Source organism: Dunckerocampus dactyliophorus, unplaced genomic scaffold (assembly GCF_027744805.1).
Source record: "Dunckerocampus dactyliophorus isolate RoL2022-P2 unplaced genomic scaffold, RoL_Ddac_1.1 HiC_scaffold_52, whole genome shotgun sequence".
Lineage (NCBI taxonomy): Eukaryota > Metazoa > Chordata > Actinopteri > Syngnathiformes > Syngnathidae > Dunckerocampus > Dunckerocampus dactyliophorus.
In genome coordinates this window covers 50,001-60,000 of record NW_026559888.1, presented here as the reverse complement: position 1 = coordinate 60,000, position 10,000 = coordinate 50,001, and positions in this window count along the sequence as shown.

Sequence of the window (10,000 nt, the reverse complement as noted above, 5' to 3'; positions counted from 1 at the left end):
GGTGAAAAAATGGCAAAGTGTCAAGGGAGAAATTCAGAAACCCAGGACGAGCTGCCTGGAGCCCGGGGGCGGCTGCAAAGTCTGTGGAGAGCCGCTGTGTCCCTGGATGAAATGAGAAAAAAGGTGAAAAAATGGCAAAGTGTCAAGGGAGAAATTCAGAAACTCAGGCCGAGCTGCCTGGAGCCTCAAAGCGGATAGAAATAGCGTGGAGAGCCGCTGTTAAGCCAGACGCCCTCTGGCGGACACAGGCAGGAGTTGCAGTAAATGCATTGAAGTCAATGGGCGAGAGTAAGCCATGCCTTGCGTCCTGGAGCCCAGGGGCGGTTCTAAAGTCTGTGAGAGCCGCTGTGTCCCTGGATGAAATGAGAAAAAGGGTGAAAAAATGGCAAAGTGTCAAGGGAGCTAGGCAGAAACCCATGCCTAGGGTCCTGGAGCCCAGGGGCCGCGGGAAAGTCTGTGGAGAGCCGCTGTGTCCCTGGATGAAATGAGAAAAAAGGTGAAAAAATGGCAAAGTGTCAAGGGAGAAATTCAGAAACCCAGGCCGAGCTGCCTGGAGCCCAGGGGCGGCTGCAAAGTCTGTGGAGAGCCGCTGTGTCCCTGGATGAAATGAGAAAAAAGGTGAAAAAATGGCAAAGTGTCAAGGGAGAAATTCAGAAACCCAGGCCGAGCTGCCTGGAGCCCAGGGGCGGCTGCAAAGTCTGTGGAGAGCCGCTGTGTCCCTGGATGAAATGAGAAAAAAGGTGAAAAAATGGCAAAGTGTCAAGGGAGCTAGGCAGAAACCCATGCCTAGGGTCCTGGAGCCCAGGGGCGGTTCTAAAGTCTGTGAGAGCCGCTGTGTCCCTGGATGAATTGAGAAAAAGGGTGAAAAAATGGCAAAGTGTCAAGGGAGCTAGGCAGAAACCCATGCCTAGGGTCCTGGAGCCCAGGGGCCGCGGGAAAGTCTGTGGAGTGCCGCTGTGTCCCTGGATGAAATGAGAAAAAAGGTGAAAAAATGGCAAAGTGTCAAGGGAGAAATTCAGAAACTCAGGCCGAGCTGCCTGGAGCCCAGGGGCGGCTGTAAAGTCTGTGGAGTGCCGCTGTGTCCCTGGATGAAATGAGAAAAAAGGTGAAAAAATGGCAAAGTGTCAAGGGAGAAATTCAGAAACTCAGGCCGAGCTGCCTGGAGCCCAGGGGCGGCTGTAAAGTCTGTGGAGTGCCGCTGTGTCCCTGGATGAAATGAGAAAAAAGGTGAAAAAATGGCAAAGTGTCAAGGGAGAAATTCAGAAACTCAGGCCGAGCTGCCTGGAGCCCAGGGGCCGCGGGAAAGTCTGTGGAGAGCCGCTGTGTCCCTGGATGAAATGAGAAAAAAGGTGAAAAAATGGCAAAGTGTCAAGGGAGCTAGGCAGAAACCCATGCCTAGGGTCCTGGAGCCCAGGGGCGGTTCTAAAGTCTGTGAGAGCCGCTGTGTCCCTGGATGAATTGAGAAAAAGGGTGAAAAAATGGCAAAGTGTCAAGGGAGCTAGGCAGAAACCCATGCCTAGGGTCCTGGAGCCCAGGGGCCGCGGGAAAGTCTGTGGAGTGCCGCTGTGTCCCTGGATGAAATGAGAAAAAAGGTGAAAAAATGGCAAAGTGTCAAGGGAGAAATTCAGAAACTCAGGCCGAGCTGCCTGGAGCCCAGGGGCGGCTGTAAAGTCTGTGGAGTGCCGCTGTGTCCCTGGATGAAATGAGAAAAAAGGTGGAAAAATGGCAAAGTGTCAAGGGAGAAATTCAGAAACTCAGGCCGAGCTGCCTGGAGCCCAGGGGCGGCTGCAAAGTCTGTGGAGTGCCGCTGTGTCCCTGGATGAAATGAGAAAAAGGGTGGAAAAATGGCAAAGTGTCAAGGGAGAAATTCAGAAACTCAGGCCGAGCTGCCTGGAGCCCAGGGGCGGCTGCAAAGTCTGTGGAGTGCCGCTGTGTCCCTGGATGAAATGAGAAAAAAGGTGAAAAAATGGCAAAGTGTCAAGGGAGAAATTCAGAAACCCATGCCTAGGGTCCTGGAGCCCAGGGGCGGCTGTAAAGTCTGTGGAGTGCCGCTGTGTCCCTGGATGAAATGAGAAAAAGGGTGAAAAAATGGCAAAGTGTCAAGGGAGAAATTCAGAAACCCAGGCCGAGCTGCCTGGAGCCCAGGGGCGGCTGCAAAGTCTGTGGAGAGCCGCTGTGTCCCTGGATGAAATGAGAAAAAAGGTGAAAAAATGGCAAAGTGTCAAGGGAGAAATTCAGAAACCCAGGCCGAGCTGCCTGGAGCCCAGGGGCGGCTGCAAAGTCTGTGGAGAGCCGCTGTGTCCCTGGATGAAATGAGAAAAAAGGTGAAAAAATGGCAAAGTGTCAAGGGAGCTAGGCAGAAACCCATGCCTAGGGTCCTGGAGCCCAGGGGCGGTTCTAAAGTCTGTGAGAGCCGCTGTGTCCCTGGATGAATTGAGAAAAAGGGTGAAAAAATGGCAAAGTGTCAAGGGAGCTAGGCAGAAACCCATGCCTAGGGTCCTGGAGCCCAGGGGCCGCGGGAAAGTCTGTGGAGTGCCGCTGTGTCCCTGGATGAAATGAGAAAAAAGGTGAAAAAATGGCAAAGTGTCAAGGGAGAAATTCAGAAACTCAGGCCGAGCTGCCTGGAGCCCAGGGGCGGCTGTAAAGTCTGTGGAGTGCCGCTGTGTCCCTGGATGAAATGAGAAAAAAGGTGAAAAAATGGCAAAGTGTCAAGGGAGAAATTCAGAAACTCAGGCCGAGCTGCCTGGAGCCCAGGGGCGGCTGTAAAGTCTGTGGAGTGCCGCTGTGTCCCTGGATGAAATGAGAAAAAAGGTGAAAAAATGGCAAAGTGTCAAGGGAGAAATTCAGAAACTCAGGCCGAGCTGCCTGGAGCCCAGGGGCCGCGGGAAAGTCTGTGGAGAGCCGCTGTGTCCCTGGATGAAATGAGAAAAAAGGTGAAAAAATGGCAAAGTGTCAAGGGAGCTAGGCAGAAACCCATGCCTAGGGTCCTGGAGCCCAGGGGCGGTTCTAAAGTCTGTGAGAGCCGCTGTGTCCCTGGATGAATTGAGAAAAAGGGTGAAAAAATGGCAAAGTGTCAAGGGAGCTAGGCAGAAACCCATGCCTAGGGTCCTGGAGCCCAGGGGCCGCGGGAAAGTCTGTGGAGTGCCGCTGTGTCCCTGGATGAAATGAGAAAAAAGGTGAAAAAATGGCAAAGTGTCAAGGGAGAAATTCAGAAACTCAGGCCGAGCTGCCTGGAGCCCAGGGGCGGCTGTAAAGTCTGTGGAGTGCCGCTGTGTCCCTGGATGAAATGAGAAAAAAGGTGGAAAAATGGCAAAGTGTCAAGGGAGAAATTCAGAAACTCAGGCCGAGCTGCCTGGAGCCCAGGGGCGGCTGCAAAGTCTGTGGAGTGCCGCTGTGTCCCTGGATGAAATGAGAAAAAGGGTGGAAAAATGGCAAAGTGTCAAGGGAGAAATTCAGAAACTCAGGCCGAGCTGCCTGGAGCCCAGGGGCGGCTGCAAAGTCTGTGGAGTGCCGCTGTGTCCCTGGATGAAATGAGAAAAAGGGTGGAAAAGTAACAAAGTGTCAAGGGAGCTAGGCAGAAACCCATGCCTAGGGTCCTGGAGCCCAGGGGCCGCGGGAAAGTCTGTGGAGAGCCGCTGTGTCCCTGGATGAAATGAGAAAAAAGGTGAAAAAATGGCAAAGTGTCAAGGGAGCTAGGCAGAAACCCATGCCTAGGGTCCTGGAGCCCAGGGGCGGTTCTAAAGTCTGTGAGAGCCGCTGTTGCCCTGGATGAAATGAGAAAAAAGGTGAAAAAATGGCAAAGTGTCAAGGGAGCTAGGCAGAAACCCATGCCGAGCTGCCTGGAGCCCAGGGGCGGCTGTAAAGTCTGTGGAGTGCCGCTGTGTCCCTGGATGAAATGAGAAAAAAGGTGAAAAAATGGCAAAGTGTCAAGGGAGAAATTCAGAAACTCAGGCCGAGCTGCCTGGAGCCCAGGGGCCGCGGGAAAGTCTGTGGAGAGCCGCTGTGTCCCTGGATGAAATGAGAAAAAGGGTGGAAAAATGGCAAAGTGTCAAGGGAGCTAGGCAGAAACCCATGCCGAGCTGCCTGGAGCCCAGGGGCGGCTGTAAAGTCTGTGGAGTGCCGCTGTGTCCCTGGATGAAATGAGAAAAAGGGTGAAAAAATGGCAAAGTGTCAAGGGAGAAATTCAGAAACCCAGGCCGAGCTGCCTGGAGCCCAGGGGCGGCTGCAAAGTCTGTGGAGAGCCGCTGTGTCCCTGGATGAAATGAGAAAAAAGGTGAAAAAATGGCAAAGTGTCAAGGGAGAAATTCAGAAACCCAGGCCGAGCTGCCTGGAGCCCAGGGGCGGCTGCAAAGTCTGTGGAGAGCCGCTGTGTCCCTGGATGAAATGAGAAAAAAGGTGAAAAAATGGCAAAGTGTCAAGGGAGCTAGGCAGAAACCCATGCCTAGGGTCCTGGAGCCCAGGGGCGGTTCTAAAGTCTGTGAGAGCCGCTGTGTCCCTGGATGAATTGAGAAAAAGGGTGAAAAAATGGCAAAGTGTCAAGGGAGCTAGGCAGAAACCCATGCCTAGGGTCCTGGAGCCCAGGGGCCGCGGGAAAGTCTGTGGAGTGCCGCTGTGTCCCTGGATGAAATGAGAAAAAAGGTGAAAAAATGGCAAAGTGTCAAGGGAGAAATTCAGAAACTCAGGCCGAGCTGCCTGGAGCCCAGGGGCGGCTGTAAAGTCTGTGGAGTGCCGCTGTGTCCCTGGATGAAATGAGAAAAAAGGTGAAAAAATGGCAAAGTGTCAAGGGAGAAATTCAGAAACTCAGGCCGAGCTGCCTGGAGCCCAGGGGCGGCTGTAAAGTCTGTGGAGTGCCGCTGTGTCCCTGGATGAAATGAGAAAAAAGGTGAAAAAATGGCAAAGTGTCAAGGGAGAAATTCAGAAACTCAGGCCGAGCTGCCTGGAGCCCAGGGGCCGCGGGAAAGTCTGTGGAGAGCCGCTGTGTCCCTGGATGAAATGAGAAAAAAGGTGAAAAAATGGCAAAGTGTCAAGGGAGCTAGGCAGAAACCCATGCCTAGGGTCCTGGAGCCCAGGGGCGGTTCTAAAGTCTGTGAGAGCCGCTGTGTCCCTGGATGAATTGAGAAAAAGGGTGAAAAAATGGCAAAGTGTCAAGGGAGCTAGGCAGAAACCCATGCCTAGGGTCCTGGAGCCCAGGGGCCGCGGGAAAGTCTGTGGAGTGCCGCTGTGTCCCTGGATGAAATGAGAAAAAAGGTGAAAAAATGGCAAAGTGTCAAGGGAGAAATTCAGAAACTCAGGCCGAGCTGCCTGGAGCCCAGGGGCGGCTGTAAAGTCTGTGGAGTGCCGCTGTGTCCCTGGATGAAATGAGAAAAAAGGTGGAAAAATGGCAAAGTGTCAAGGGAGAAATTCAGAAACTCAGGCCGAGCTGCCTGGAGCCCAGGGGCGGCTGCAAAGTCTGTGGAGTGCCGCTGTGTCCCTGGATGAAATGAGAAAAAGGGTGGAAAAATGGCAAAGTGTCAAGGGAGAAATTCAGAAACTCAGGCCGAGCTGCCTGGAGCCCAGGGGCGGCTGCAAAGTCTGTGGAGTGCCGCTGTGTCCCTGGATGAAATGAGAAAAAAGGTGAAAAAATGGCAAAGTGTCAAGGGAGAAATTCAGAAACCCATGCCTAGGGTCCTGGAGCCCAGGGGCGGCTGTAAAGTCTGTGGAGAGCCGCTGTGTCCCTGGATGAAATGAGAAAAAGGGTGGAAAAATGGCAAAGTGTCAAGGGAGAAATTCAGAAACTCAGGCCGAGCTGCCTGGAGCCCAGGGGCCGCGGGAAAGTCTGTGGAGAGCCGCTGTGTCCCTGGATGAAATGAGAAAAAAGGTGAAAAAATGGCAAAGTGTCAAGGGAGAAATTCAGAAACTCAGGCCGAGCTGCCTGGAGCCCAGGGGCGGATGCAAAGTCTGTGGAGAGCCGCTGTGTCCCTGGATGAAATGAGAAAAAGGGTGAAAAAGTAACAAAGTGTCAAGGGAGCTAGGCAGAAACCCATGCCTAGGGTCCTGGAGCCCAGGGGCCGCGGGAAAGTCTGTGGAGAGCCGCTGTGTCCCTGGATGAAATGAGAAAAAGGGTGGAAAAATGGCAAAGTGTCAAGGGAGAAATTCAGAAACTCAGGCCGAGCTGCCTGGAGCCCAGGGGCCGCGGGAAAGTCTGTGGAGAGCCGCTGTGTCCCTGGATGAAATGAGAAAAAAGGTGAAAAAATGGCAAAGTGTCAAGGGAGAAATTCAGAAACTCAGGCCGAGCTGCCTGGAGCCCAGGGGCGGATGCAAAGTCTGTGGAGAGCCGCTGTGTCCCTGGATGAAATGAGAAAAAGGGTGAAAAAGTAACAAAGTGTCAAGGGAGCTAGGCAGAAACCCATGCCTAGGGTCCTGGAGCCCAGGGGCCGCGGGAAAGTCTGTGGAGAGCCGCTGTGTCCCTGGATGAAATGAGAAAAAAGGTGAAAAAATGGCAAAGTGTCAAGGGAGCTAGGCAGAAACCCATGCCTAGGGTCCTGGAGCCCAGGGGCGGTTCTAAAGTCTGTGAGAGCCGCTGTTGCCCTGGATGAAATGAGAAAAAAGGTGAAAAAATGGCAAAGTGTCAAGGGAGCTAGGCAGAAACCCATGCCGAGCTGCCTGGAGCCCAGGGGCGGCTGTAAAGTCTGTGGAGTGCCGCTGTGTCCCTGGATGAAATGAGAAAAAAGGTGAAAAAATGGCAAAGTGTCAAGGGAGAAATTCAGAAACTCAGGCCGAGCTGCCTGGAGCCCAGGGGCCGCGGGAAAGTCTGTGGAGAGCCGCTGTGTCCCTGGATGAAATGAAGAAAAAGGTGAAAAAATGGCAAAGTGTCAAGGGAGAAATTCAGAAACCCATGCCTAGGGTCCTGGAGCCCAGGGGCCGCGGGAAAGTCTGTGGAGAGCCGCTGTGTCCCTGGATGAAATGAGAAAAAAGGTGAAAAAGTAACAAAGTGTCAAGGGAGAAATTCAGAAACCCAGGCCGAGCTGCCTGGAGCCTCAAAGCGGATAGAAATAGCGTGGAGAGCCGCTGTTAAGCCAGACGCCCTCTGGCGGACACAGGCAGGAGTTGCAGTAAATGCATTGAAGTCAATGGGCGAGAGTACCCAATGCGCCAAAAAAGTGCTGAAAATATGACAAAGTGTCAAATGAATGGGAGGCAATGGGCGAGAGTACCCAATGCGCCAAAAAAGTGCTGAAAATATGACAAAGTGTCAAATGAATGGGAGTCAATGGGCGAGAGTACCCAATGCACAAAAAAAGTGCTGAAAAAGTCCACACGAGCCTAGTCAGAAATGCAGGCCGAGGCGGCTGGAGCCCCAAAGCGGCTATAAAAAGCGTGGAGAGCCGCTGTCGCCCCGGAGGAACGGAGAAAAAGTGCTGAAAAAAGGCCCACGTCCTAACGGACCGAGGCGGAAGTGCAGGCGAGGCGGCAGGAGTCTGAAAACCGCTATAAAAAGCGTGGAGAGCCGCTGTCGCCCCGGAGAAACGGAGAAAAAGTGCTGAAAAAAGGCCTAAATCCTAACGGACCTAGGCGGAAGTGCAGGCGAGGCGGCAGGAGTCTGAAAACGGCTATAAAATGCGTGGAGAGCCGCTGTCGCCCCGGAGAAACGGAGAAAAAGTGCTGAAAAAAGGCCTAAATCCTAACGGACCGAGGCGGAAGTGCAGGCGAGGCGGCAGGAGTCTGAAAACGGCTATAAAATGCGTGGAGAGCCGCTGTCGCCCCGGAGGAACGGAGAAAAAGTGCTGAAAAAAGGCCTAAATCCTAACGGACCGAGGCGGAAGTGCAGGCGAGGCGGCAGGAGTCTGAAAACGGCTATAAAATGCGTGGAGAGCCGCTGTCGCCCCGGAGGAACGGAGAAAAAGTGCTGAAAAAAGGCCTAAATCCTAACGGACCGAGGCGGAAGTGCAGGCGAGGCGGCAGGAGTCTGAAAACGGCTATAAAATGCGTGGAGAGCCGCTGTCGCCCCGGAGGAACGGAGAAAAAGTGCTGAAAAAAGGCCTAAATCCTAACGGACCGAGGCGGAAGTGCAGGCGAGGCGGCAGGAGTCTGAAAGCGGCTATAAAACGCGTGGAGAGCCGCTCGGATGATTTTTCAAAGTGTCAAATGAATGGGAGTGAATGGGGCAGAGTACCCAATGTGTAAAAAAAGTGCTGAAAAAACGACAAAGTCCACACGAGCCTAGTCAGAAATGCAGTCCGAGGCGGCTGGAGCCCCAAAGCGGCTATAAAACGCGTGGAGAGCCGCTCGGATGATTTTTCAAAGTGTCAAATGAATGGGAGTGAATGGGGCAGAGTACCCAATGTGTAAAAAAAGTGCTGAAAAAACGACAAAGTCCACACGAGCCTAGTCAGAAATGCAGTCCGAGGCGGCTGGAGCCCCAAAGCGGCTATAAAATGCGTGGAGAGCCGCTCGGATGATTTTTCAAAGTGTCAAATGAATGGGAGTGAATGGGGCGGAGTACCCAATGCGCGAAAAAAGTGCTGAAAAAACGACAAAGTCCACACGAGCCTAGTCAGAAATGAAGGCCGAGGCGGCTGGAGCCCCAAAGCGGCTATAAAATGCGTGGAGAGCCGCTCGGATGATTTTTCAAAGTGTGAAATGAATGGGAGTGAATGGGGCGGAGTACCCAATGCGCGAAAAAAGTGCTGAAAAAACGACAAAGTCCACACGAGCCTAGTCAGAAATGAAGGCCGAGGCGGCTGGAGCCCCAAAGCGGCTATAAAATGCGTGGAGAGCCGCTCGGATGATTTTTCTAAGTGTGAAATGAATGGGAGTGAATGGGGCGGAGTACCCAATGCGCGAAAAAAGTGCTGAAAAAACGACAAAGTGTCAAATGAATGGGAGTGAATGGGCGGAGTACCCAATGCGTGAAAAAAGGTCTGGAAAAACGACAAAGTGTCAAATGAATGGGAGTGAATGGGCGGAGTACCCAATGCGCGAAAAAAGTGCTGAAAAAATGACAAAGTGTCAAATGAATGGGAGTCAATGAGTGTTTTGGTCGACCAGGAAAAAACGCGTTTACGGGAGAGGGTAAATCAGCCGAGAGGGGGGGGGGGGGGTATACTTTACCCTCTCCCGTAAATGCCATTTTTCCTGGTTGACCAAAACACCTCCAGCACGATTTCGGAAACCCAGTTTTTAGAAACACTGACCTCCAGGGGAAGTACCGAGAAAAGCACACTTTTGAATCCGCTTTTGACGCACTGAAACACGGACGTGAGCTGGGGCTGTGCCGCTCTTGGAAAACCCCTGGAGGTTATTTTCTAAAACGGGTTTCCGCGTCCCCCTGGGCGCCCGTGTTGGGCCGCGCAAGGCGGTCCGGGCTGCCCACCCCATCTGAGTGCCCCGTTGGGCCGCGTGCATGGCAGGCATCCAAGGAAGGCTGATGAGCAGCGGTGATGATGATGATGAGACACCAGCTGCAATTTTGACAAAGTGTCACCTCTCAAGCATTTCCAAGCGTGACACAAACAAAAGGGAACGGGAACTTTGATATGAGTGACTTGTGCTTCTTTTTCTCCAAGTGTCACTCCACAGCTGGCACCCAGGCTGTGTGACGCAGGTGTCCGACGAGGAGCGCCCGCGATGGGCCGCGTCAGGCGGCCCGGGCCGCGCTATCACCTCCGGATGACAACATCCAAAGGAGCACGTTGGTGCTTGCTGGGAGTTTGCGCACGCGATAGGCGACGCCTGGCGGCCCTGGCCGCGCCTCGCCAGCGGGTAATGACGACCGCGAGCGCCATGCTGCGCCGATGGAGCTGTCCGAGGAGCGAGAGCGCCCGCCATGGGCGGCATCCGGCGGCCCCTGGCCGTGCTTCGTCTGCGGGTCGCTCTCCACCTCCGGGTGGCCAATCCGAGGTGTCCGCAAAGTGTGTGCGCTCGCCATGGGCGGCATCCGGCGGCCTCTGGCCGTGCTTCGTCTGCGGGTGCACACTCGGAGCGAGGCTCCTGCTCGCTCCGGCGCGGTAGCTTTGTCCGC